Source organism: Aquarana catesbeiana, linkage group LG03, assembly GCF_042186555.1.
Source record: "Aquarana catesbeiana isolate 2022-GZ linkage group LG03, ASM4218655v1, whole genome shotgun sequence".
In the NCBI taxonomy this organism is placed as follows: Eukaryota; Metazoa; Chordata; class Amphibia; order Anura; family Ranidae; genus Aquarana; species Aquarana catesbeiana.
The window spans coordinates 17,803,831-17,831,013 of NC_133326.1; the positions used below are offsets into that span (position 1 = coordinate 17,803,831).

Below are 27,183 nucleotides of genomic sequence, written 5' to 3' on the forward strand. Positions count from 1 at the left end.
CTGCCTCCTCTGTTCAGGTTCTAAAGCAACTACAAGTCCCAGCAATCTGGGAGTTGTAGTTCCTCAGAGCCTGAGCAGAGGAGGCAGGTTCCCCGGACACACAGACACGCTGTGACCCGGCTGTAGTCCGGACAATGGCTCCTCCCTCCGGAGTTCTGTGGTGGAGATGTTTCCTGGATCAGCCCCGTGTGTGGGGGGAGGGCGAGCAATTGGAGCCCCACCCTCGGTGGTAGGTGAGTGGAGATGTGGGTGTCAGTGTGTGGAGAGCGGGGGAGGAGGGACCATCCCCCACACAGAGTTCTGGAGGGAGGAGACATTGTCCGGACTACAGCCGGGTCACGGCGTGTCTGTATGATCTGCTTCCTCTGTTCAGGCTCTAAAGGAACTACAAGTCCCAGCAATCTCTGTCCACATGAGGAACTACAATTCCCAGCATGCACTGTGTAAGTGATGGGGGTTCCGCTCCCAGCCTGGAATAAGATGCTGTGGCACTACATATCCCAGCATGATTTTCTCTATGGAGATATTACAGGTCCAGTGATCTCTACATACCCCAGTCTGCTCCCCGGCCCCTCCCCCTCCTCAGGGGGAATTGCACCTCCCCAGTCCCGATCAGCCCTTCCCCATCCTGGGGGGAGGGGACCCACCACCTGTGGTGGGAGAGGATGGTGGGGTGCAATTACCCCTGAGGAGGGGGAGGGTAGCAGGCTGGGGTATGTAGAGATTGCTGGGACTTGTAGTACATCTACAGGAGAAATCATGCTGGGATATGTAGTCCTGTAACATCCTATTCCAGGCTGGGAGCTGAACCCCCATTACTTACACAGTACATGCTGGGAGTTGTAGTTCCTCATGTGGACAGAGATTGCTGGGAGTTGTAGTTCTTCAGAGGCTGAGCAGAGGAGGCAGGTTCCCCGGACACACAGACACACTGTGACCCGGATGTAGTCCGGACAATGGCTCCTCCCTCCGGAGCTCTGTGGTGGAGATGTTTCCTCTTCTCCGCTCTCCTCACACTGACGCACTCCCTTCCCCCGCTCGGCTATTTATCTGATCAAGCCGTGACGTCACAAGCGTAACGGCTCCAGCCTCCTGCTCCTGATTGGCTACTCATCCTCTGGTCACGCCCGTCCCATGCGCTGATCACGCCCACTCCTACCTGAGCCGTTAGGTCGCGCTCTGCAGCAGTCACGGGTTGCACGTAACGGTCAGAACGAGGCCACGTGACTTGACATGAGGAGACGCATGAAATCCTCCCTACAGCTACTGCGCATGTGTGGCTCAGAGACAGCAGAAGGTAAACAAGCCGAGGTAATGATTTCCATGGAAACCATTAGCCCCGTAAATGCCAGACACTGGAGTCCCCGCCCCCTGCACGTTCCCAGCCTATCTCCTGCAGGCTGCTGCTTGAGTGGGCGGGATGGGGGGGGGGTGTGGCCTGGAAGAGGGAGGAGTTCCTGGAGGTGCATTACTTTCCAGGCCTGAAACTCCCCCTCGTCAGTGTTGTCTTTGGTCAGGGTGAGTAGGAAGCTTTCTTCAGCTCCTCCCCCCTGAGTCCTGACCTCTGACCCCCCCTCCCTCCCTCCAGATCATACTGTCACTGAACTCCAGGCTTTGGATGGAGTAGTACTTCTGCTGGAGGGGGGAGGGGAACAAAGTCACAAAACTTTAGGATTTTGGAGAGAAGTGAATATGAAGCCAGCCTAGAAGTGCAGAGAGTTGTCACTGCAGTGCTGAGCAAGAAGCCAGAGAAGACATCTCTATGTCTCTCCATGTGCCAGGAATCTCTGCCCAGCCATTTCTATATCCCATCCCTAAGATCCCTGTATACTTCATTCTATATCCCATCCCTAAGATCCCTGTATACTTCATTCTATATCCCATCCCTAAGATCCCTGTATACTTCATTCTATATCCCATCCCTAAGATCCCTGTATACTTCATTCTATATCCCATCCCTAAGATCCCTGTATACTTCATTCTATATACCATCCCTAAGATCCCTGTATACTTCATTCTATATCCCATCCCTAAGATCCCTGTATACTTCATTCTATATCCCATCCCTAAGATCCCTGTATACTTCATTCTATATCCCATCCCTAAGATCCCTGTATACTTCATTCTATATACCATCCCTAAGATCCCTGTATACTTCATTCTATATACCATCCCTAAGATCCCTGTATACTTCATTCTATATCCCATCCCTAAGATCCCTGTATACTTCATTCTATATCCCATCCCTCAGGTCCCTGTATACTTCACACAACAAACATTCCTCATCACATATTCTTGTATTTCGCACATAGGGGAACCCGTTCACTTGAATGGGCCGCCATATATGTGACAAACACATCATAGAAGCTTTAGAAACTTTTAAGGCATGCAGCTTTTCCACAAGACAGAACACATCTGATGTCTGATCATCGCATTTGGGGCGCCATTAACAATTATTGGGCACCACAAGTTCTTTGCGCATGTGAAGTACATTTCCAAAATGCGCCGCAGATTGCCCGTTACCTGCGCACTTTGTCACACATTCAGGTGACCTCAAATCTCAATGTGGCCCAATGTCTCGTATACACGGCTAGTTTTCTTTTCATTTCCGGGGGCGGGCCCTGTCAGGTAAGTTGTAGGGGGCCCCGTAATTTCTAACAGCGGCCCTGTGTGACCAATGGGGTGCCATCTCCTACTCATGTATCCCGTGTGTTATGTATGTAATCTGTGACCATCTCGTGATCATGTATGTAATTTGTGACTGTCCCGTGTGTCATGTATGTAATCTGTGACCGTCCCGTGTGTCATGTATGTAATCTGTTACCGTCCCGTGTGTCATGTATGTAATCTGTGACCATCTCGTGATCATGTATGTAATTTGTGACTGTCCCTTGTGTCATGTATGTAATCTGTTACGTCCCGTGTGTCATGCATGTAATCTGTGACCATCTTGTGATCATGTATGTAATTTGTGACTGTCCCGTGTGTCATGTATGTAATCTGTGACTGTCCCTTGTGTCATGTATGTAATCTGTGACCATCTCGTGATCATGTATGTAATTTGTGACTGTCCCTTGTGTCATGCATGTAATCTGTGACCGTCCCGTGTGTCATGCATGTAATCTGTGACTGTCCCTTGTGTCATGTATGTAATCTCTGACCATCCCGTGTGTCATGTATGTAATCTTTGACTGTCCCATGTGTCATGTATGTAATCTGTGACTGTCCCTTGTGTCATGTATGTAATCTATGACTGTCCCTTGTGTCTTGTATGCAATCTCTGACCATCCCGTGTGTCATGTATGTAATCTTTGACTGCCCTGTGTGTCATGTATGTAATCTTTGACTGTCCCTTGTGTCATGTATGTAATCTGTGACTGTCCCTTGTGTCATGTATGTAATCTGTGACTGTCCCGTGTGTCATGTATGTAATCTCTGACCGTCCCGTGTGTCATGTATGTAATCTATGACTCTCCCGTGTGTCATGTATGTAATCTATGACTCTCCCGTGTGTCATGTATGTAATCTGTGACTGTTCCGTGTGTCATATATATAATCTATGATCGTCCCATGTGTCATGTATGTAATCTCTGACTCTTGTATCATGTATGTAATCTCTGACTGTCCCAAGGGTTTCCCCTGGGGGGGTATTGCTCTCCTCTGATCATACAGAATGGAATCAGGGGGGCCCCAGCTAAACCTCCTCTAAAATGTCTGATAGATCCCCCATCAGGGGGCGCTCTGGGCTCCTCCGGGGACAAAGTTCCCCCTTTGGTGTCATAATGAGTGGCGGCAGAATCGCCTCTTGAAGCGCACATGTGACTTTCCCTGACAATGGCGCGGTCAGATGACGCCGTACACAAATCTCATTTCTATCATTTTATCCCACAAATAGCGCTTTTTATTGGTGGGATTTCATCACCTCGCTGCTTTTTAAAAATTTTTGCGCCATAAACAGGAAAAAAACTACAGTTTTGAAAAAAAAAATTATATCTTTTTACTTCCCGCTATAAAACATTTCCAATAATTGTTTTTTTTTTTTTTTTAAATCGAATTTCTTCATCAATTTAGGCGACATGTTTTTGGTAAAAACATCCCAATAAGGCCCCTTTTACACGGGGGCGGCGTCGGCGGTAGAGCGCCGCTATTGTTAGCGGCGCTTTACTGTCGGTATTTGGCCGATAGTGGGGCGATTTTACCCCCCGCTAGCGGCCGAGAAAGGCAGAGGCGCTTTGCCGGCGGAATAGCCGCGCTGTCACATTGATTTCAATGGGCAGGAGCGGTGTATACAACGCTCCTCCACCGCTCCGAAGATGCTGCTAGCAGGACTTTTTTTCCCGGCCTGCTAGCGCACCGCTCCGTCGGGGCTCTCACACTGGAGAGACAGCAGCGCCTGTTTTGGGTCGGTTTGCAGGCGCTATTTTTAGCGCAATAGCGCCTGCAAACCGCCCCAGTGTGAAAGGGGCCTAAGTGTAAATTGATTGGTTTACAGAAACGTTATCACATCTACAAACTATGCGATATATACTGGAATTTATATTTCTTTATTCATACTAGTAATGGCGGCGATCAGCGACTTCTAGCGGGACTGCAATATTGCGGCGGACAATCTGACACTGACTGACACATTGTGGGAACCAGTGACACCAATACAGTGATCACTGATAATATTTTATGCCCAACTGCTGGCCCACGCCGCCCTCTGATGTGACCCGCCACCTCCTGCTCTGGGGTGGCCGGTCAGCAAGCCCAGATCACGGGTTCTCCGACCTGCCATCCCCGAGAATCGGTGTGAATGGAGCCGTCGTTAGAGTAAGCATGCGGCTGCAGTAGAGAGCAGAGCCAATGAGTCCTGTATAGTGCCGGCTCCTGTCACAGGCGGAGTGATACCAAATGTACTCCGCCTGAGACACCAGCCGCCAGCGATACCCACCAGGAGTACCCAGCAGCAATACCCACGAGCAGTAACTGCTAACAATACCCACCAGTAGTACCAGCAAAACCCACCAGCACCCGCCAACAGTACCCACCAGCAGTATCCACAATACCCACCAGAAGTACCAGCAAAACCGACCATCTGTATTCATCCAGGGGGAGAGCCAGCAGCAACCGCCAGCCATACCCGCCTGGGGGACAGCAACCGCCAACGATACCTGCAGGAATCCTGAGGAAGAAGTGAAGATTGAGGTCAGTTTTTAATAAAAAATCAAACAGCAATGGGGATATCTGCACTCTGCACTCGCTACACTGGGCTGCTTTCACACTGATCTGCAGGTGCGGTGGAATGTACCTGTACTGACCCATAGACTTCTGTTATTACCTGTACTGACCCATAAACTTCTGTTATTACCTGTACTGACCCATAGACTTCTGTTTTTACCTGTACTGACCCATAGACTTCTATTATTACTTCTACTGACCCATAGAATTCTGTTATTACCTGTACTGACCCATAGACTTCTATTATTACCTGTACTGACCCATAGACTTCTATTATTACCTGTACTGAGCCATAGACTTCTATTATTACCTGTACTGACCCATAGACTTCTGTTATTACCTGTACTGGCCCATAGACTTCTATTATTACCTGTACTGAGCCATAGACTTCTATTATTACCTGTACTGAGCCATAGACTTCTATTATTACCTGTACTGAGCCATAGACTTCTATTATTACCTGTACTGAGCCATAGACTTCTGTTATTACCTGTACTGAGCCATAGACTTCTATTATTGCCTGTACTGACCCATAGACTTCTGTTATTACCTGTACTGAGCCATAGACTTCTATTATTACCTGTACTGACCCATAGACTTCTGTTATTACCTGTACTGAGCCATAGACTTCTATTATTACCTGTAATGACCCATAGACTTCTATTATTACCTGTACTGAGCCATAGACTTCTATTATTACCTGTACTGAGCCATAGACTTCTGTTATTACCTGTACTGACCCATAGACTTCTATTATTACCTGTACTGACCCATAGACTTCTATTATTACTTCTACTGACCCATAGACTTCTGTTATTACCTGTACTGAGCCATAGACTTCTATTATTACCTGTACTGACCCATAGACTTCTGTTATTACCTGTACTGAGCCATAGACTTCTATTATTACCTGTACTGACCCATAGACTTCTGTTATTACCTGTACTGAGCCATAGACTTCTATTATTACCTGTACTGACCCATAGACTTCTATTATTACCTGTACTGAGCCATAGACTTCTATTATTACCTGTACTGAGCCATAGACTTCTGTTATTACCTGTACTGAGCCATAGACTTCTATTATTACCTGTACTGACTCATAGACTTCTATTATTACCTGTGCTGAGCCATAGACGTCTGTTATTACCTGCGGGTTTTGTGTGCTTTCAGAAAGTGCATCACACCTGCAGGATATAATAGAATTCTATGGCAAAGTGCAGCTAACCCACAGGAAAGCCACAGGCGCACTGCGCTGAACCCACGGTGCAGGTAAACTGTAGCGCATCAGTGTGAAAGCAGCCTTAGCACTCATTCATACAATCTGCCCCTGCTTTGCAGGGAAGCAAAATCCAGCACATCCCCCACTGACAGGACAGAGCTCTGCCTTGTTTACATAGGCAGAGCTCTGTTCTGTGTCTCTCCTCGCTAATCAGCAGGTGTCAGAGGACATGCATTGGCCGGAGGACATGCATACTTACCTCCTCTATGCAGTTGGTTTTGCACAGAGCAGCCCGGATCCTCCTCTTCTCGGGTCCCTCATCGGTGCTCCTGGCCCCCCCTCCTGTTGAGTGCCCACACAGCAAGCAGCTTGCTATGGGGGCATCCGAGCCGAGTCACCAGGGCCGCTGTTAGAAATCATGGGGCCTTCGCACAGCCTACCTGATGGGGCCTCTTTCAACCACACCCTTGACCCAACCCCTGACCTCGGCTCAAAACAAAATGCAGGTTTGTTGCCATTTACATATATGTGTGTGTTTGCAATTGCACAAAGGAGTGGGGGAAGTTTAAATTGTATTTTATTATTTTTTTTTTAAATAAAAAAATCTTACACTGTATCTTTTACATTTTTTTTCTTTGTTTTTTTCTTTCACAAGGGATGTACAACATCCCTTGTGATAGTATAGGCCATGACAGGTCCTCTTTATGGAGAGATCTGGGGTCTTTTAGACCCTCTTATCTGTCCTCTGGCCTCCAAAGCACCTGATCAAACCAAGATCAGTCTGATCAGATGCTTGTTCAGGCCGGTGATGGATTGTTTACATGATAACAAAACCGGAAGTGATACAATTCTCGCCACTCCTGGTTTGTGACGTCACACAGTGGGAGGAACGACATCCACCCCTCTCACTGTGTCTCAGGAACTGGATGCTACTGGTTCCATCTTAAAGGTGGTGGTTGGGGGACCCCCTTCCACTGCCTGGAAAAATAATCCAGCGGCTTCTTAGCCGCTAGGATAAAATGATATAATTGCTGCAGTGATGACCGAGATATCACCCTTCCAATCCAGAGACGTACTGGTACATCGCTGGACGGGAAGAGGTTAAATTGGATTAGTTTGGGGGGCAGTAAAAATGCAGCTCTGCTGCACATCTTTACTGCTCCCCCCAAATGAAGTGTAAAGTAGCAGCATCTCACCGTCTTATGATCATCAGCATTACAATAATCACACAGACAGCACAGTAAGCAGGTGCTCTATCATGGCCCTATCATGGCCCTATCATGGCCCTATCATGGCCCTATTATGGCCCTATCATGCCTCTATCATGGCTCTAACATATCCCTATCATGGTCCTATCATATCCCTATCATGGCACTATCATGGCCTTATCATAGCTCTATCATATCCCTATCATGCCTCTACCATGGCCCTATCATGGCCTTATCATAGCGCTATCATATCCCTACCATGGCTTTACCATGGTTCTACCATGGCCCTATTATATCCCTATCATGCCTCTACCATGGCTCTATCATATCTCTATCATGGCTATATCATGCCTCTATCATGGCTCTATGATGACTCTACCATGGCCCTATCACGGCTCTATCATAGCTCTATAATATCTCTATCAAATCCCTATCATGGCTCTATCATGGCTCTGCTTTTGAATGAACGAAAGACTATTTGAATTTTTTTTTTTTTAATTTCTAAAACGAAATTCGAAAGAACGAAAAACATTTGGATAATTTTGTTTTTCGTATTTTCTAACATAATTAAATTATTAACCATTATTATAGTTTTTATTATTATTATTTTAATAATAAATAATAATAACCTATAATAATAGTTATAAACTATTAAATTATAAGTATTGGAATTTCCTTTCAAATTTGGCAAACTGAACGTAACAAATTTATCTGAAATAACGAATGCCGCATCTAAATGAAATGATCTGATAAACGAAAAAAAAACAAAAAAAACAAATGAAACGAGCACTTACTGTGCTGCCTGTGTGATTTATTATAATATTGATACCCTGCTGTGCTGGGAGTTCTATAATAGGACACAGTGAGGGTTCAATGCTCTATTATTCACTCGCTGTGTCCAGTGCAGCTACGCTGTCCTCCTGATGTTCCCTGGCAGCCTTTTACTTCACGTAAGGGAATTTAACAAGACTCGTGGCCACTCATTAAAATTAGAAGAAACGCAGTTTTACTGCGTAGAGGGTTCTTTACTGTAAGAGCGGCAAGGATGTGGAATCCCCTTCCACGGGCGGTGGTCTCAGCGGGGAGCATCTATAATTTCAAAAAAACTATTAGATAAGCACCTGAACGACCGCAACATACAGGGATATACAATGTAATACTGACACATAATCACACACATAGGTTGGCCTTGATGGACTTGTGTCTTTTTTTAACCTCACCTACTATGTAACTATGTTTTTTGAGAAGCGCAGCTCCTTACGTTTATCTATTTATGCTTGTGTACATTTCACTTTGAGCTGCAGCTGTAGTTGTAGGTTTGGAAACAGCGCAGTTTTTTTCTTTTACATACTACAGGAGACGGTCAGAGACTGCAGACATATTACAGGAGATGGTCAGAGACTGCAGACATGGTACAAGGAGATGATCAGAGACTGCAGACATAGTACAGGAGATGGTCAGAGACTGCAGACATGGTATAAGGAGATGATCAGAGACTGCAGACATAATACAAGAGATGATCAGAGACTGCAGACATAGTACAGGAGATGATCAGGGACTGCAGACATGGTACAGGAGATGATCAGAGACTGCAAACATGGTACAGGAGATGATCAGAGACTGCAGACATGGTACAGGAGATGATCAGAGACTGCAAACATGGTACAGGAGATGATCAGAGACTGCAGACATGGTACAGGAGATGATCAGAGACTGCAGACATAATACAACAGATGGTCAGAGACTGCAGACATGGTACAAGAGATGATCAGAGACTACAGACATAGTACAGGAGATGATCAGAGACTGCAGACATAATACAAGAGATGATCAGAGACTGCAGACATAGTATAGGAGATGGTCAGAGACTGCAGATATAATACAAGAGATAGTCAGAGACTGCAGACATGATACAGGAGATGGTCAGAGACTGCAGACATGATACAGGAGATGGTCAGAGACTGCAGACATAATACAGGAGATGGTCAAAGACTGCAGACATAGTATAGGAGATGGTCAGAGACTGCAGACATACTACAGGAGATGGTCCGAGACTGCAGACTAAGGATGAGCTCCGGCGTGTTCGCAAGCTGCACTTGCAGAGCCCACCAGGAAGTCGGCAATGCTCAGCGCTAATCGCAGGCAGTGACACATTTCCCAATCTCTGCAGCCGCACATTGGGAAATGTCTCACTGCCTGTGATTAGCGCTGTGCAATGCCGACTTCCTGGCGGGCTCTGCACGTGCAGCTTGCGAACACGCTGGAGCTCATCCTTACTGCAGTCATAGTACAGGAGATGGTCCATTAGACCCCTTTCACACTGGAGGCGTTTTTCAGGCGCTTCAGTGTTAAAAATAGCGCCTAGAAAAAGCCTTATCTACAATCCCAGTGTGAGAGCCCGAATGCTTTCACACTGGAGCAGAGCACTGGCACGACGTCCAAAAAATTCCTGCAAGTAGCTTCTTTGAGTCGCTTTAGGAGCGGTGTATACACCGCTCCTAAAGCGCCCTTGCCCATTGAAATCAATGGGCAGTGCCTGCAAAGCGCCTCCGCAGTTGCGCCTTTGAACCCTTTAGTGGGGGTTAAATGTACCTCTAAAGCGACAGTAAAGTGCCACTAAAAGTTGCGGCGCATTACCGCCAACGCCCCCGCACTGTCAGTGTGAAAGAGCTCTTAGTACATCTCATTATACAACCTCTGCCGGGTTAGCCCCCCATATCAAAATTTTTGAAAAAATCTTATGCAGTTTGTTAGATCTTTGTTAGATCAGGTTAGATCAACAGTTGTTTGCGTTAGATCTCACACAGAAGAAGCGATATTAACAGTTATTTGCTGGGGGGGGCTAACCCGTCATCAGCCCCCCCTTATCAAAAAATTGACCAAACAGTTAGCTATTTTGGAAGCAATTTGTTAGATCCGGTAAGATCAAGTGTTTTTAACGTTAGATCTCACATAATTAGAGACTTATTAAGTGATTAATGAGGGGGGCTGGCCCCCCCTTATCAAATTTTCTGGCCAAAAATCATTCAGGCTAATAGATATTTGTTAGATCAAGTGGTTTTAACGTTAGATCTCACATCATTTCAGAGATATTCCACATCAAAATAGAGATATTAGGTGGTACATATGGACGGGCTGGCCCCCCCTTATCAAATTTTCTGGCCAAAAATCATTCAGGCTAATAGATATTCGTTAGATCCGGTAAGATCAAAAGGTTTTAACGTTAGATCTTACATCATTTCAGAGATTTCATATTCTTTGCCAATAACAACATCCAAGTTAGTAGATAATTGTTAGATGAAGTTATTATTGCATTAAACCTAGCATGCACATGGCAGAAATCAGTAATAATTGCAATGTAAGTAGGGATAAAAGCTTGTTGCAGTTTGGTCAGTAAGATGTTTTATTTATTCTATGATAAATACATAACAGTTTGTTATTTTATATGAGAAGTTAGGCCCCTGTGGCAGTAGCTTAAAATTAATAAATTTTGGCATCGCTGCTCTAAATTGTGGGCACAACTGGAACAGGCCCAGACTGACATTCTGCTGCCAGGGGCTCTGTGGTGCTATGACCAACCACCGCCTGTGCTGAAGTCACACCCCATAATGGGTACGACACTCCGCATATGCTCCCAGGTCAGCACACAGAACCGGCTTTCTTCCCTGATTCCCCATTGCTCCCTATCATAGAAAAACCGTGGTTCCTCCCTGGTCTGGAACCCCAAATGTTTCGGACCCTAAGCCAAACAGGTAGGGTCCAGGCATCCCACTTCCTAACGGGAGGCCAATGGCCTTCCACAGTAGTGCTAATGAGCCCTTCAAACTTTCCTTGTGGACAGCGCTACAATTACAACACTTTCTCAATACTTTGCCTAATCCACAAGGATTTAATCGTCCCCTGACGTCCCTTGAAGCATACTGTTCCAAAGAGGGTTCCCTTCCACAGGCTCTATCCAAAACATACGCCCTCTTGAACTGTCCGGGTGAACAACCACACTTACCGTTCTTGAACAAATGGGAAAGTAAGCTGGGGCGTACATTTACATCTGCTCAGATACAACATGTCCTCAGATTTTCATTGAAATCATCGGTTTGTACGAAAATTAAAGAGACCAACTATAAACTGTTAACAAGGTGGTACCTCACCCTGCAACTACTGACCAATGTTGGAGATGCCAGGGGGATGGAGGAACACTACTTCACATATTTTGGTCGTGCCCTAAATTGATCCACTTCTGGGAGACAGATAAACCACGCAAAAATTTACGGAATACAAGGTTCCTGGTGATCCAGCTTTTTCCTGTTACATGTCTCCTCCATCTGAGCCAAACTCTATAAAAACTCCATTCCAAATGAGATGGGAGATCTAGTACTCACTGCACAACACCAACAGGAAAAATACTCTAAAACTTGGGGACTATGGAACCAGTTTGTCGTTTCCGCAGAGGGTACTGCCCTTCTTGGGACTTAATGTCACAGATAAGTTCCGGAGCCCGTTCACCATAGTTATCCTGAACCAACGCCATTTCACACACCCCCCCCAGCCTTACCTCCCCCCCTTCTCTCCTCTTACCTTTTCCATCCTTTTTTCCTTACCTTCTTTGATTATTGAAAATGAGAAAATAGTTTTGGGCGACAGCAGGTCTTGCTCCACAGCCCATTTTCCATCTTTAATAAAAACTGATAGGCCAGGAGGTAAGCAGCCTTTTGAGCAGTGTGCCGAAAAATGTTTTCAAAGAAATTGAGCGTGCCAATTTTATAACAAAAAAAGTCAACTTCACACTCTCAATCACAAAAAGGATTTTTTATAAAGTAAATGCTGTAAACTACTTTAGTAGTGAGAAATTAACATCCTGCACTCCCACGCCTCAGATCAACCCCAATTCATACACCTTCACACCTCAGATCACTGTATCACCTGCAAATCTGCCCCACCACTGTAACCCCCTGCACATCTGCCCCACCGCCGTACCCCCATGCTGTTCTGTCTCATTGCTGAACCATCTTCTCATCTGTCCTAACACTGAACTTATCTGCTCATCTGCCCCACCACTGTAACCCCCTTTCTCATCTGTCCCACCTCTCTAAACCCCTTTCTCATCTGCCCCACCACTGTAAACCCCTTTCTCATCTGCCCCACCACTGTACCTCCCGCACATCTGTCCCACCTCTGTTCCCCCTGCTCATCTTCCCCACCTCTGTAACCCACTTTCTCATCTGCCCCACCTCTGTAACCCCCTTTCTCATCTACCCCACCTCTGTAACCCCCTTTCTCATCTGCCCCACCACTGTAACCCCCTTTCTCTTCTGCCCCATCACTGTACCTCCTGCACATCTGTCTCACCTCTGTTCCCCCTGCTCTTCTGCCCCACCGCTGTAACCCCCTGCTCATCTGTACCACTAATGTACCTCCTTTCTCCTCTGCCCCGCCACTGTACCCCCCCTGTACATCTGCCCCACCTCTGTTCCCCCTGCTCTTCTGCCCAACCACTGTAACCCCCTGCTCATCTGTCCACCAATGCACCTCCTTTCACATCTGCCCCACCGCTGTACCCCCCTGCTCTTCTGTCCCACCGCTAAACCCCCTTCTCATCTGCCCCAACACTGAACCCCTCCTGCTCATTTTCCCACCACTGTAACCCCCTTCTCATCTGGCCCAACACTAAACCCACCCCCCGCTCATCTGCCCCATCACTGTACCCCCCTGCTTTTCTGTCCCACTGCTGAACCCCCTTCGCATCCCTCCCACCACTGCACGTTCTGCACATCTGCACCACCACTGTACCCCCTTGCTCTTCTGCCCCACCACTGTAACCCCCCTGCTCATCTACCCTATCAATGTACCATTTTTCTCATCTGCCCCACCACTGTACCTCTCTGCACATTTGCTCCACCGCCATATTCCCATGCTCTTCTGTCTACTACTGAATCACCTTCTCATCTGCCCTACCAATGTAACCCGCTTTTTCATCTGCCTTACTAATGTACCTCCTGCACATCTGTTTCACCTCTGTACCCCCTGCTCTTCTGCCCCACCTATGTTCCCCCTGTTCTCCTGCCCCACCACTGTAACCTCCTGCTCATCTGTCCCACCAATACACCTCCTTTCACATTTGCCCCACTGTTCTACCCCCCCTGCTTTTCTGTCCCAACACTGAACCTCCTTCTCATCTGCACCAAAACTGAACCCCCCCTGCACATCTGCCCCACGGCTGTACCCTCCTGTTCTTCTGTCCCACATCTAAACCCCTCCTGCTCATTTTTCCCACCACTGTACCCTCTTCTCATCTATGATATGTGTGATATGCAGAGTGGTAAAAGGAAGCAGAGATGAGACACATCTACTTGTCCTGGCACACTCATCCTGCTGATTCACCTCTCGCATCCAGCCCACGTTCATGTATGTGATGTATGTGATGTATGGGATGTCACATATGAGCATCTGGAATGGATGTGTAATGATGAGCTCAGGTCAGGGGCATTTTCTGAAAGCAGTGGGCCTGTGTGCAGGATCATAAGTTGGGCCCCCGCAGCTGAGGAAACGTTTTTGCGCCGCAGCAAAAGTTGGGTGTGATTTTCATTGCGCTGAATATAAGGGGGGGCCAGCCCGTCCATATGTACCAATAAATATAAAAACAAAAAGTGTAGCGCTATAATGTTTCGGTCAGCAGCATTAGAATATGCTGAGTGACCAACAGTGTATATCAAAGATTAGATTATATTAGATCACAAATAAAAAAGACAAGTGAGAAATCTAATATTCCAAAGAAAACCACTATTATCATGTCATTTGTGAGAAAAAACGATGTGAATCAAAGTGTGCGTCACACAAGTTAAACCCAAATCTTTATAACAAAACACAGGCATATAGGGGTGGGGATGAGTGGTAAGTCCCTGAGGTGAGGACAGTTCATTTAGTCAGACGGAGACCTCTTGGAGCATGGACATATATCCAATGACAATGTTGTTATTAGTGGACTCCTCCAAAAATCAGCCCAGTGTAAAAGTAACGTAAATTGCCCTTACCGGACGCGGTGGACTCACAGGCCATACAGCGGTGAGTCATACGAGCTTGAACCGTGTGACACGGTAGGGTTATAGCTGGTCTGCAATTGAATGATCTTGAGAAGAACTCCAACTTTTTTTTTTTTTTTTTTTTTTTGTTTTCATGTTCCCTCCTTTTTGTTCACATCCAATCATGAAGTATCTAAGATCTAGTTTAGGGCGTCAGAAATGAAGTATATATGTCCCCTCCCTTAGATATACGTTCCTGCTAGAAGGTTTGTGCTGTTATGGCCAATACATGAGGTAGATTTCAATTTTTGTAATCATAACACCTTTTTAGATACGCCTATATACATATTTTACATATAGGTTTTTATTATATATAGTTGTGTGATTGCATTATTTTTTTGCTTAGGATTAATAGTTGTAAATATGGGGGAACATGTGTGTCATGACTACCATAGCTCTACGTTGAAAGTTCCCCTCGATGATTTCAATAGTCCGTGCACCCACACTATCTCTATGCCCCAATGATTTTATTTTCTCTGGATGTCATACAGCCTATCGGATCTATGTCCGACGATCCCAGTATACACAGAGAATAATATGAGCGGCCAATGGAGTGAAGAAGTGTTTTTTGATTGGTGCCTGTTCACAACACCACGCCTAGATAACCTTAGGTGGGAAGGACCTTTGGTTTCAAGCTGCTGCGCCTGTGCGATGAGTGTTGTTCCTCGCTATATACATTGCTCTGAAAAATGAGAGGGTTTGGTGGATACGTGACGTCACCGCGCAGATACGCGGTGACGCACACGTCCACAAATAGCTAGCTAAGTAAGATCAACAGATTGGGCTCCGCGTCACCATGAGGTGACGCTTGGACGTGAGGATCACATGTCCCCACCGCCCAACTAGAATTGGTTATACACGAGATCCAAACCGAGGCTTGGTTTGGATCTGGAATCCATCTCCTGATGGGCCAGATAGAGAGTCAGCTGATTTAGAACATCGTTACATGACGCAAACCCGGAAGTCACGCCGCACAGGTGTCCCCGATGCAAATTTAAGCACTTTTTAATAAATAGCGCAGCAGATGAGAGGTTAGCTGTACCCCAGTTGATGTCTTTTCAGATGAAACGCGTCGGGTGTAGGACGCTACCTTAAACCATCTGTCTACTGCGCTAAATACAATTTTTTATGTTTTTATGAAGTTTGTTTTTATCTGGAACTTTTCGCTGGAATTTTTTATACAATAAATTTCCTAACCAACCGGAATTTACGCTATGTGGAGCCTTGTTTCTTCTATTTCCCCTATCTCAAACTACTTGAGACCCAAGTGAGTGCTGGAGGATGAATCGGGAGACTGTTCATGATTGGAGTTCTTCTCAAGATCATTCAATTGCAGACCAGCTATAACCCTACTGTGTCACACGGTTCAAGCTCGTATGACTCACCGCTGTATGGCCTGTGAGTCCACCGCGTCCGGTAAGGGCAATTTACGTTACTTTTACACTGGGCTGATTTTTGGAGGAGTCCACTAATAACAACATTGTCATTGGATATATGTCCATGCTCCAAGAGGTCTCCGTCTGACTAAATGAACTGTCCTCACCTCAGGGACTTACCACTCATCCCCACCCCTATATGCCTGTGTTTTTGTTATAAAGATTTGGGTTTAACTTGTGTGACGCACACTTTGATTCACATCGTTTTTTCTCACAAATGACATGATAATAGTGGTTTTCTTTGGAATATTAGATTTCTCACTTGTTTTTTTTATTTGTGATCTAATATAATCTAATCTTTGATATACACTGTTGGTCACTCAGCATATTCTAATGCTGCTGACCGAAACATTATAGCGCTACACTTTTTGTTTTTATATTTATTGTCACAATTAGTCTAATTGGTGGTGTTGGCTGCTTACCTTTTCCACTACATTTTTTATTTTTTACATTTACTTATATTTGTTTGTCTGGTTGGCGCAGCAGCTTTTTTCTTATTTTTTACTTTCGTCCATATGTACCACCTAATATCTCTATTTTGATGTGGAATATCTCTGAATTGATGTGAGATCTAACGTTAAAACCACTTGATCTTACCGGATCTAACGAATATCTATTAGCCTGAATGATTTTTGGCCCGAAAATTTGATAAGGGGGGGCCAGCCCTTCCTCATTAATCACTTAATAAGTCTCTAATTATGTGAGATCTAACGTTAAAAACACTTGATAATACCGGATCTAACAAATTGCTTCCAAAATAGCTAACTGTTTGGTCAATTTTTTGATAAGGGGGGGCTGATGACGGGTTAGCCCCCCCAGCAAATAACTGTTAATATCGCTTCTTCTGTGTGAGATCTAACGCAAACAACGGTTAATCTAACCTGATCTAACAAAGATCTAACAAACTGCATAAGATTTTTTCAAAAATTTTGATATGGGGGGGCTAACCCGGCAGAGGTCGAGTTGGGCCTACCATGTACTAGCTGTACCAGGAACCAAGTATTGTACAGGAGAAAGAGAGATAGAGACAGTCTACAAATAAGCGTTGTGCTGGAGGAGACTGGAGCTCTAGAAGTGTAAATAGAGGTTCCAACTAATCATTCAATCGATTCTACTATTGACTTTGGGCATCCCATAATTTCCCTTACCCTTTTCAAATTCCTCAATAACATACAAAAACAAACATATGGACTGTTCATTGTCTCAAGAGTGACTGGGAAGTGAATGCCGGGCAGGGTGACAAGTGGACCACAATATCCAGCAGCCCCTACAGGGGGTACCCACAGGGGGTACAGGGGGTACTGCTACAGTTAGAACTGCATAGTTGCCAACATTGTAAAAAAAAAATGTGGGACACTTTTGTGGCTGTAGGCGGAGCTGTCCAATAATTAGGGGGGGGGGCATTCGTCAGCAGGTGTGGCCTGACAAAAACAGACAAGTGCGGCGCGCAAAGCGCAATTGTGGGCGTGGCTTAAATGGGCGTGGCTATAGAGGGTGTGGTTAGAGTCTGAAATGAATGAGGGATGGAGAGGGGGAGAGAGGGGGAGAGAGAGGGAAATGACGGGACAGCAGGCCCAGATCCTACACAATAGAAATATGTGTATTCTAGAAAGTTTAACAATCAGCAAATAAAGATACTCCAAACACCTGGTGTTAGCACTTCAATCAATCCGGCACCATGGTTGTTATGGTGTCAGGATGATTGAAGTGCATTATTTCTATTATTACATTGTAATATAAAATGAAATCATTCAACTCACCAAAATGCAGAATCAGTGGGATCCCTGAGCGTGTCACCAGCCACGTCGCCTGCCACCAGCCGTCCGTCCTTGCTTCAGATGTCCGAGCAGAGTCCGTCCTTGCATCAGGTGCCCCCAGCGGAGCCCCCCTCACACCAGGAGTCCCCGGCGGAGCCCCCCTCACATCAGAAGTCCCCGGCGGAGCCCCCCTCACACCAGGAGTCCCCGGCGGAGCCCCCCCTCACACCAGGAGTCCCCGGCGGAGCCCCCCTCACATCAGGTGTCCCCGGCGGAGCCCCCCTCACATCAGGAGTCCCCGGCGGAGCCCCCCCTCACACCAGGAGTCCCCGGCGGAGCCCCCCTCACATCAGGTGTCCCCGGCGGAGCCCCCCTCACACCAGGAGTCCCCGGTGGAGCTCCCCCTCACATCAGGTGTCCCCGGCGGAGCCCCCCTCACATCAGGTGTCCCCGGCGGAGCCCCCCCTCACACCAGGAGTCCCCGACGGAGCCCCCTCTCACATCAGGAGTCCCCGGCGGAGCCCCCCCTCACATCAGGTGTCCCCGGCGGAGCCCCCCCTCACACCAGGAGTCCCCGGCGGAGCCCCCCCTCACATCAGGAGTCCCCGGCGGAGCCCCCCCTCACACCAGGAGTCCCCGGCGGAGCCCCCCTCACATCAGGAGTCCCCAGTGCCCCCCCCTCACATCAGGTGTCCCCAGTGCCCCCCCACTCACATCAGGTGTCCCCAGTGCCCCCCCACTCACATCAGGTGTCCCCAGTGCCCTCCCACTCACATCAGGTGTCCCCAGTGCCCCCCCCACATCAGGTGTCCCCAGTGCCCCCCCCACTCACATCAGGTGTCCCCAGTGCCCCCCCACTCACATCAGGTGTCCCCAGTGCCCCCCCCACATCAGGTGTCCCCAGTGCCCCCCCCCCCACTCACATCAGGTGTCCCCAGTGCCCCCCCACTCACATCAGGTGTCCCCAGTGCCCCCCCCACTCACATCAGGTGTCCCCCCTCACATCAGGTGTCCCCAGTCCCCCCCCACTCACATCGTGTCCCACAGCGGTGCGCGCGCTCACCCCCCACCTAGAACCCCCGCCCCTTTCCATATCAGACTGGCAGCGGGGCGGGGGGTAGGCGGGCCGAGGCGGAGCGGGGCGGGCCGAGGCGGAGCGGGGCAGGGGGTGGGCGGCGACGCAGAAGCTTCGTCTAGCCCCCCCCAGCCGTCTTCCTGAACTTCAACAAAATGGCGGCCGGCGGAGACAATGTCTCCGCCGGCCGCCGACCTCTAGCGGCGGCGGCGGTTTCAAAAACCGGAACCGAATTTTTCGGGACATTTCCCGGGACACCACAAATCCGGGAATGAAGTCCAAGTCCCGGGAATGTCCCGGGAAATTCGGGACAGTTGGCAGCTATGGAACTGACGCTGGTTTGAAGTCAAAGGGTAGTCACACCAAATATAGATTTTTTTTTTTTTTTGCTTCTGTTCGTTCACTTTGCAAATGTAAATTCTGTATATAGATAAAAAACAAACAATTAAAATATACATATTTGAAAGCATTCTTACTTTACAGCATTTCTTCGCACCTGCCTAAAACTTTTTCACAGTACTTTTTGGCACACCGTTGTTTTCTACCCGTTCGAAGACAGCAAGGCTGTTCAGGAAAAATATATAGTGTGAACGCCGGCTTTTTATAGACATGCTGCCCATTCCTTCCAATTGTTATAAATACATCAGAGGCGGCCCTGGAGATCTATGGACGCCTCGCTGCGCTCACACTTGTAGCTGTCAGATGAGATCGCAATAAAGGTTTATCATGTCCTGAGCACCTTAATATATCATGAGGTGTGTCTGTTTAGATTGATATAAAACACCAGAGTCAGTGACAGCATCATGACTTCATGTTTATATGGCGGCACGAACCCCCCCCCCCCCCAGCCTTCCTTCTCTGTTTGCTGCAATAACGACCGCAGCTATTTCAGTCTGGCATTCCGGCATTTCACGTTAACCTCTGCCAGAATTTGAACCCCATCGCTTTATGAGGGGCTACAAAAACATATCCTAAAGTACAGGGAACATTCCATGCCATGTCATTTTTAACAAGTTCTGTTTCTAAAGAAGAGCTGCATGTAAGAATTACAAAGCACTTTATTAACCACTTGACCTCCAGAAAGGTTTTATCCCCTTTATGAACAGGCCAATTGTTTTTTCTATTCGGCACTGCGCTATTTTAACCACTTGCCGACCGCGCTATAGGCCAATGATGGCCACAGCCAGTCGTCTAGTTCTGGGAGGTCCCTGTTGCAGGGCTTCGGGGCGGTGAGCTCTGTGATCCGGAGGACACTACTGATCACATATTGGAGGTAAAGAGACAATCAGAGGCTCTTTACCACATGATCAGCTGTGTCCAATCGCAGCTGATCACGGATGTCAACAGAAGGCGGTTATCGGCACTCCTTTCCTCATGCTGACAGCGTGGGGATCGGAGAAGAGAGCCAATAGCTGGCTTCTCTAATAGGGACATCTACACTGATAATCAGGGTACTAATTATCAGTGTAGTCCCAACAGTGCCCACCAGTACTGCCAATCAGTGCCTATCAGCCTTCTCTTCAGTGTCACCTATCAGTGCCGCCTACTGTATCAGTGCCCATCAGTGCCGCCTACCAGTGCCCATCAGTGCCATCTATCAGTGCTGCCTATCAGTGCTGCCTATCAGTGCCCATCAGTGCCGCCTACCAGTGCCCATCAGTACCATCTATCAGTGCTGCCTATCAGTGCCCATCAGTGCTGCCTACCAGTGCCCATCAGTGCCACCTATCAGGGCAGCCTCATCAGTGGCCACCATAGCCGCCTCATCACTGACCATCGGTGCTGCCTATCAGTACCCATCAGTGCTGCCTACCAGTGCCCATCAGTGCCACCTATCAGTGCAGCCTCATCAGTGGCCACCAGTGCCGCCTCATCAGTGATGCCTATCAGTGCCACCTATCAGTGCCACCTATCAGTGCCCATCAGTGCTGCCTACCAGTGCCCATCAGTGCCACCTATCAGTGCAGCCTCATCAGTGGACACCAGTGCCGCCTCATCAGTGCCCATCAGTGCAGCCTATCAGTGCTCATCAATGCCCATCAGTGCTGCCTCATCAGTGCCCATCAGTGCTGCCTATTACTGCCCATCAGGGCCACCTATTAGTGCCCAACAGTTCCTCCTATCAGTGCAGCCTCATTAGTGGCCACCAGTACCGCCTCATTAGTGCCCATCAGTGCTGCCTCTCAGTGCCGCCTCAACAGCGCACATCAGTGAAAAGTTTGCAAACAGATTACCTGTTTGCAAAATTTTATAACAAACTATAAAAAAAGGTTTTTTTTCTCTCAAAATTTTCAGTCTTTATTCATTTATTTAGCAAAAAATAAAAAACCCAGTGGTGATAAAATATCACTAAATGAAAGCTCTATTTGTGTGAAAAAAAAAAGATAAAAATTTCATTTGGGGACAGTGTTGTATGACTGCGCAATTGTCATTCAAAGTGTGACAGCGCTGAAAGCTGAAAAGTGGCCCGGGCAGGAAGGGGGTAAAAGTGCCCTGTAGGCAAGGGGTTAACCACTTAAGGACCGCCCCATAGCAGATATACTGCTACAGGGCAACTCTCCTGTGCAGAATCACGTACATATACGTGATTTTGCACTTCTGCCTAGGGGGCGAGCGCATGCGCTGCCGGTGGCCCGCTTCTGCTGTGATTACTCACAGCAGAAGCCGGTCTGCGGGTGCCAGGCACTGGGTGTCCACTGGCACCCACCAATCCTTGGGCAGAGACACAAAAACGGAGTAAACAAGGCAGAGCTTCCTTCTGGCAGGGGCAAAGCAGAGAATAAAATGAATCTCTGCCCTTAGTAAAAGCACCTCACACAGAACACAAAAACACTGGTTAGGCACACATTTAACCCTTTTAAGGACCTAGATGTTTAACCCCTTCCCAGCCAGTTTCATTTAGTACAGTGACAGTGACTAGTGTCTGATTGTCTGCCTAAATATCGCAGTCCTGCTATAAGTCGCTGATTATGGCATTACTAGTGTAAAATAAATAAAAATGCCATAAAAATATCCCATTGTTTATAGACACTATAACTTTTGCGCGAACCAATCAATATACGCTTATCGGATTTTTTTACCAAAAATATGTAGCAGAATACATATTGGCCTAAATTTACAAAGAAGTTCGATTTTATTGGATATATTTTATAACAGTCACAGTCCCACTGCTGATTGCTGCCATTACTAGTATAAAAAAATAAATAAGAAATTCAAGTATATATTTTTGTTTTGCCTTTAGTTACACAAAATACAACTCCCATCATAAATGGTAAATACATATAAAATACCAAATTCATATACAGTAAAAAAAAAAATAAAAAAAAAATAGATAAATAAATAGTCCGAAAAGTTCATAAAAGTTTATAACAAAATGGGGGATATCAAAGTCTCTTACCGGAAGCATACATCTCTGTAACAGAAGGTCTAAGAACGCTTTAAGAAGAAATCCGTCTAGGGATGGATGGGTCACCACTCAACTCCGGTTGTAGTTCGTCAGCTTGGCAATCAGTACTATCACTACTCCATACTCCTTATATCGCCATCACACCAAGCACAGTTCCGGAATAATTCACTCCTGGGAACCACATGTAAAAGGAAGAGGATCGCACATGGTGCAGTAATTAAAAGTAAGTTTATTTAAAACTGTACTCACATATAAAAAAAACATCAAAGCATCATGTATACACCGAATTAAGCCACCCAGCGGGCATGATGGCGTCACTGCTGACAGCTTGTATAACAGTGAAAATTTGCTGTCCCCCTCAAAATAACTCAACACACAGCCATTAATGTCTAAACCGCTGGCAAAAAAAGTGAGTACACCCCTAAGTGAAAATGTCCAAATTGGACCCAAAGTGCCAATAATTTGCGTGGCTGCCATTATTTCCAATACTGCCTTAACCCTCTTGGGCATGGAGTTCACCAGAGCTTCACAGGTTGCCACTGGAGTCCTCTTCCCCTCCTCCATGACGACATCACAGAGCTGGTGGATGTTACAGACCTTGCGCTCCTCCACCTTCCGTTGATGTTCAATAGGGTTTAGGTCTGGAGACATGCTTGGCCAGTCCATCACTTTTACCCTAAGTGAAAATGTCCAAATTGGGCCCAATTAGCCATTTTCCCTCCCCGGTGTCATGCGACTCAGTGTTACAAGGTCTCAGGTGTGAATGGGGTGCAGGTGTGTTAAATTTGGTGTTCTCACTCTCAATCTCTCATACTGGTCACTGGAAGTTCAACATGGAACCTAATGCAAAGAACTCTCTGAGGATCTGAAAAAAAGAATTGTTACTCTACATAAAGATGGCCTAGGCTATAAGAAGATTGCCAAGACCCTGAAACTGAGCTGCACCATGGTGGCCAAGACCATACAGTGTTTTACCAGGACAGGTTCCACTCAGAACATGCCCCGCCACCAAAGAAGTAGAGTGCACGTGCTCAGCGTCATATCCAGAGGTTGTCTTTGGGAAATAGACGTATGAGTGCTGCCAGCATTGCTGCAGAGGTTGAAGGGGTGGGGGGTCAGCCTGTCAGTGCTCAGACCATACGCCGCACACTGCATCAAATTGGTCTGCATGGCTGTCATCCCAGAAGGAAGTCTTTTCTAAAGATGATGCAAAAGAAAGCCCGCAAACAGTTTGCTGAAGACAAGCAGACTAAGGACATGGATTACTGGAACCATGTCCCGTGGTCTGATGAGACCTAGATATACGTATTTGGTTCAGATGGTGTCAAGCGTGTGTGGCAGCAACCAGGTGAGGAGTACAAAGACAAGTGTGTCTTGCCTACAGTCAAGCATGGTGGTGGGAGTGTCATGGTCTGGGGCTGCATGAGTGCTGCCGGCACTGGGGAGCTACAGATCATTGAGGGAACCATGAATGCCAACATGTACTGTGACATACTGAAGCAGAGCATGATCCCCTCCCTTCAGAGACTGGACTGCAGGGCAGTATTTCAACATGATAACAACCCCAAACACACCTCCAAGACGACCACTACCTTGCTAGAAAAGCTGAGGGTAAAGGTGATGGACTGGCCAAGCATGTCTCCAGACCTAAACCCTATTGAGCATCTGTGGGGCATCCTCAAACGGAAGGTGGAGGAGCGCAAGGTCTCTAACATCCACCAGCTCTGTGATGTCGTCATGGAGGAGTGGAAGAGGACTCCAGTGACAACCTGTGAAGCTCTGGTGAACGCTATGCCCAAGAGGGTTAAGGCAGTGCTGAAAAATAATAGTGGTCACACAAAATATTTGGGCCCAATTCGGACATTTTCACTTAGGGGTGTACTCACTTTTGTTGTCAGCGGTTTAGACATTAATGGCTGTGTGTTGAGTTATTTTGAGGGGACAGCAAATTTACACTGTTATGCCCCGTACACACGGTCGGATTTTCCAATAGAAAATGTCCGATCGGAGCGTGTTGTCGGAAATTCCGACCATGTGTGGGCTCCATCGGACATTTTCCATCGGATTTTCCGACACACAAAGTTGGAGAGCAGGAGATAAAATTTTCCGATAACAAAATCCGCTGTCGGAAATTCCGATCGTGTGTACACAAATCCGATGGACAAAGTGCCACGCATGCTCATAATAAATAAAGAGATGAAAGCTATTGGCCACTGCCCCGTTTATAGTCCCGACGTACGTGTTTTACGTCACCGCGTTTAGAACGATCGGATTTTCTGACAACTTTGTGTGACCGTGTGTATGCAAGACAAGTTTGAGCCAACATCCGTCGGAAAAAATCCTAGGATTTTGTTGTCGGAATGTCCGAACAAAGTCCGACCGTGTGTACAGGGCATTATACAAGCTGTACACTCACTACTTTACATTGTAGCAAAGTGTCATTTCTTTAGTGTTGTCACATGAAAAGATAAAATATTTAGAAAAATGTGAGGGGCGTACTTACTTTTGTGAGATACTGTAGAAAGATAGATATCAACAAGCAAAATGTATTATAAAATGTGTAACGTGCTATCTTTTTTAGCTGAACTGTGGGGATTTAAAGCTGGGCTCCAGGTATGATCTTAATTGTATACTTATATTGGTCCAGCCTGGCACCAGCATACAATGTAAGTATGCATATGTAGCACAGACCCGGGACTGGTCTGGTTGTTTGGTCCCAGGTTCCATTCCCTGATAGGCACACAGCAGCCAGGCACATGGTGGTTCACAGTGACTACAGTCAGAGAACAGGCTGTACATGTCTTTTTTTGCAGTTTATTTTGCTGAAAGAACTGGATAGGGTGAAGGTGAGCCTTGGGATACTCCAAAAACTTCTAACAAAACGAATGGAGGACTCTAAATCTGATCTGTTCCTTCAGGATGACAACCACCCTCTTGAATGTGAAAGGTAACTAGATTCCAAACAGGAACTTCTCAACAGGAATAAAATCCTAGATGTACTGTTGCAAGGTCTCCAAAATAGGGCAAAGAAAAGTCTCTAGAATCCACATGGCAGGTACTCACTGTGCTCTGGGTTGCCATCTGCAATACGAGTTAGCTTCTGTACTTGTTGCCTGTGTCCTGGATCCTCAGATGAGCTTTTCTGAACGTTTTCAGGAAGCCAGAGGTCCCTCAGCCCAAGCAGAAACTGGGACCCCAAAAGGATTTCTTTGGTGTAGCAGGTAGCCTCCCAGGGATGCCTTATGCCGCATACACACGAGCGGACTTTTCGATGGACTAGGTCCGGCGGACCGGACTCCATCGGACAATTCGACCGTGTGTGGGCTCCAGCGGACTTTTTTTTCCCCAAAAGTCTGACGGACCTAGAAATAAAACATGTTTCAAATCTTTCCGACAGACTCGAGTCCGGTCGAAAAGTCCACTCGTCAGTATGCTAGTCCGACGGACAAAAACTGACGCTAGGGCAGCTATTGGCTACTGGCTATCAACTTCCTTATTTTAGTCCGGTCGTACGTCATCACGTACAAATCCGTCGGACTTTGTTGGATCGTGTGTAGGCAAGTCCGTTCATTCGAAAGTCCGTCGGAAAGTCCGCCGGACCTAGTTCGTCGAAAAGTCCGCCTGTGTATACGCGGAATCAGCCTCTTTAGGCTGGGTCTTACCCCCCCCCAGAAGCTATTCCAGGCCCTAGGCTATTTATACCCCTCCCTAATCATGGATGAAGCTTATAAATATTAGTAAGGTTAACCGCTTGCCAACCAGCCGCTGTCATTATACTGCGGCAGGTCGGGACTATCCTGCGAGCCGTCGTAGCTATACGTCGGCTCCTTGAAGCTGTATAGCAGGCACGCACGCACGCACACACGCCCGCTGCACTGCAGGGGTGCCAATGCTCGTGGCCGACTGTCACGATGACCGCCAGCCAAGAGCGATCACGGGCACGAGAGGCAAAACAGGGACGTGTGTTTGTAAACACACAAATCCCTGTTCTGTGAGAAGTGACAGATCGTGAGCTCCTAATAGCTGGGAACCACGATCTGTCATCCCCTCTAGTCAGTCCCCTCCCCCCACAGTTAGAACACACACATAGGGAACACATGTAACCCCTTGATCGCCCCCTAGTGTTAACCCCTTCCCTGCCAGTGACATTTATACAGTAATCAGTGCATTTTTATAGCACGGATCGCTGTATAATTGTCAATCGACCCAAAAATGTGTCAAAAGTGTCCGATGTGTCTGCCGCAATATCATAGTCTCGATAAAAATCGCTGATCGCCGCCATTACTAGTAAAAAAAAAAAATAATAAAAATGCCATAAATCTATCCCCTATTTTGTAGAAGCTACAACGTTTGCGCAAACCAATCAATATACGCTTTTTGCGATTTTTATTACCAAAAATATGTAGAAGAATACATATCGGCCTAAACTGAGAAAAAAAAATAGCTTTTTAAAAAAAAAAATTAGGGATATTTATTATAGCAAAAAGTATAAAATATTGTGTTTTTTTCAAAATTGTCACTCTTTTTATTGTTTATAGCGCAAAAAATTAAAAAAAACGCAGAGATGATCAAATACCACCAAAAGAAAGCTCTATTTGTTGGAAAAAAAGGATGTCAATTTTGTTTGGGTGCAACGTCGCACGACCGCGCAATTGTCAGTTAAAGCGATGCAGTGCCGTATCTCAAAAAGTGCTCTGGTCAGGAAGGGGGTAAATCCTTCCGGGGCTGAAGTTGTTAATCATAGATTAATCCAGGGCTTTTTTTTCTCAGAGAATAGATGCAG

The 27,183-nt window shown here is 46.7% G+C and overlaps 1 long non-coding RNA gene across 1 annotated transcript; it reads left to right on the plus strand.

The window, feature by feature from the left end:
• The first annotated feature begins 1,435 nt into the window (after positions 1–1,435).
• On the plus strand, positions 1,436–25,341 carry LOC141131246 (uncharacterized). The gene is made up of 3 exons (XR_012242713.1): positions 1,436–1,518; positions 22,416–22,623; positions 25,214–25,341. It is a non-coding gene; the product is annotated as an uncharacterized lncRNA (long non-coding RNA).
• The last annotated feature ends 1,842 nt before the right edge of the window (positions 25,342–27,183 follow it).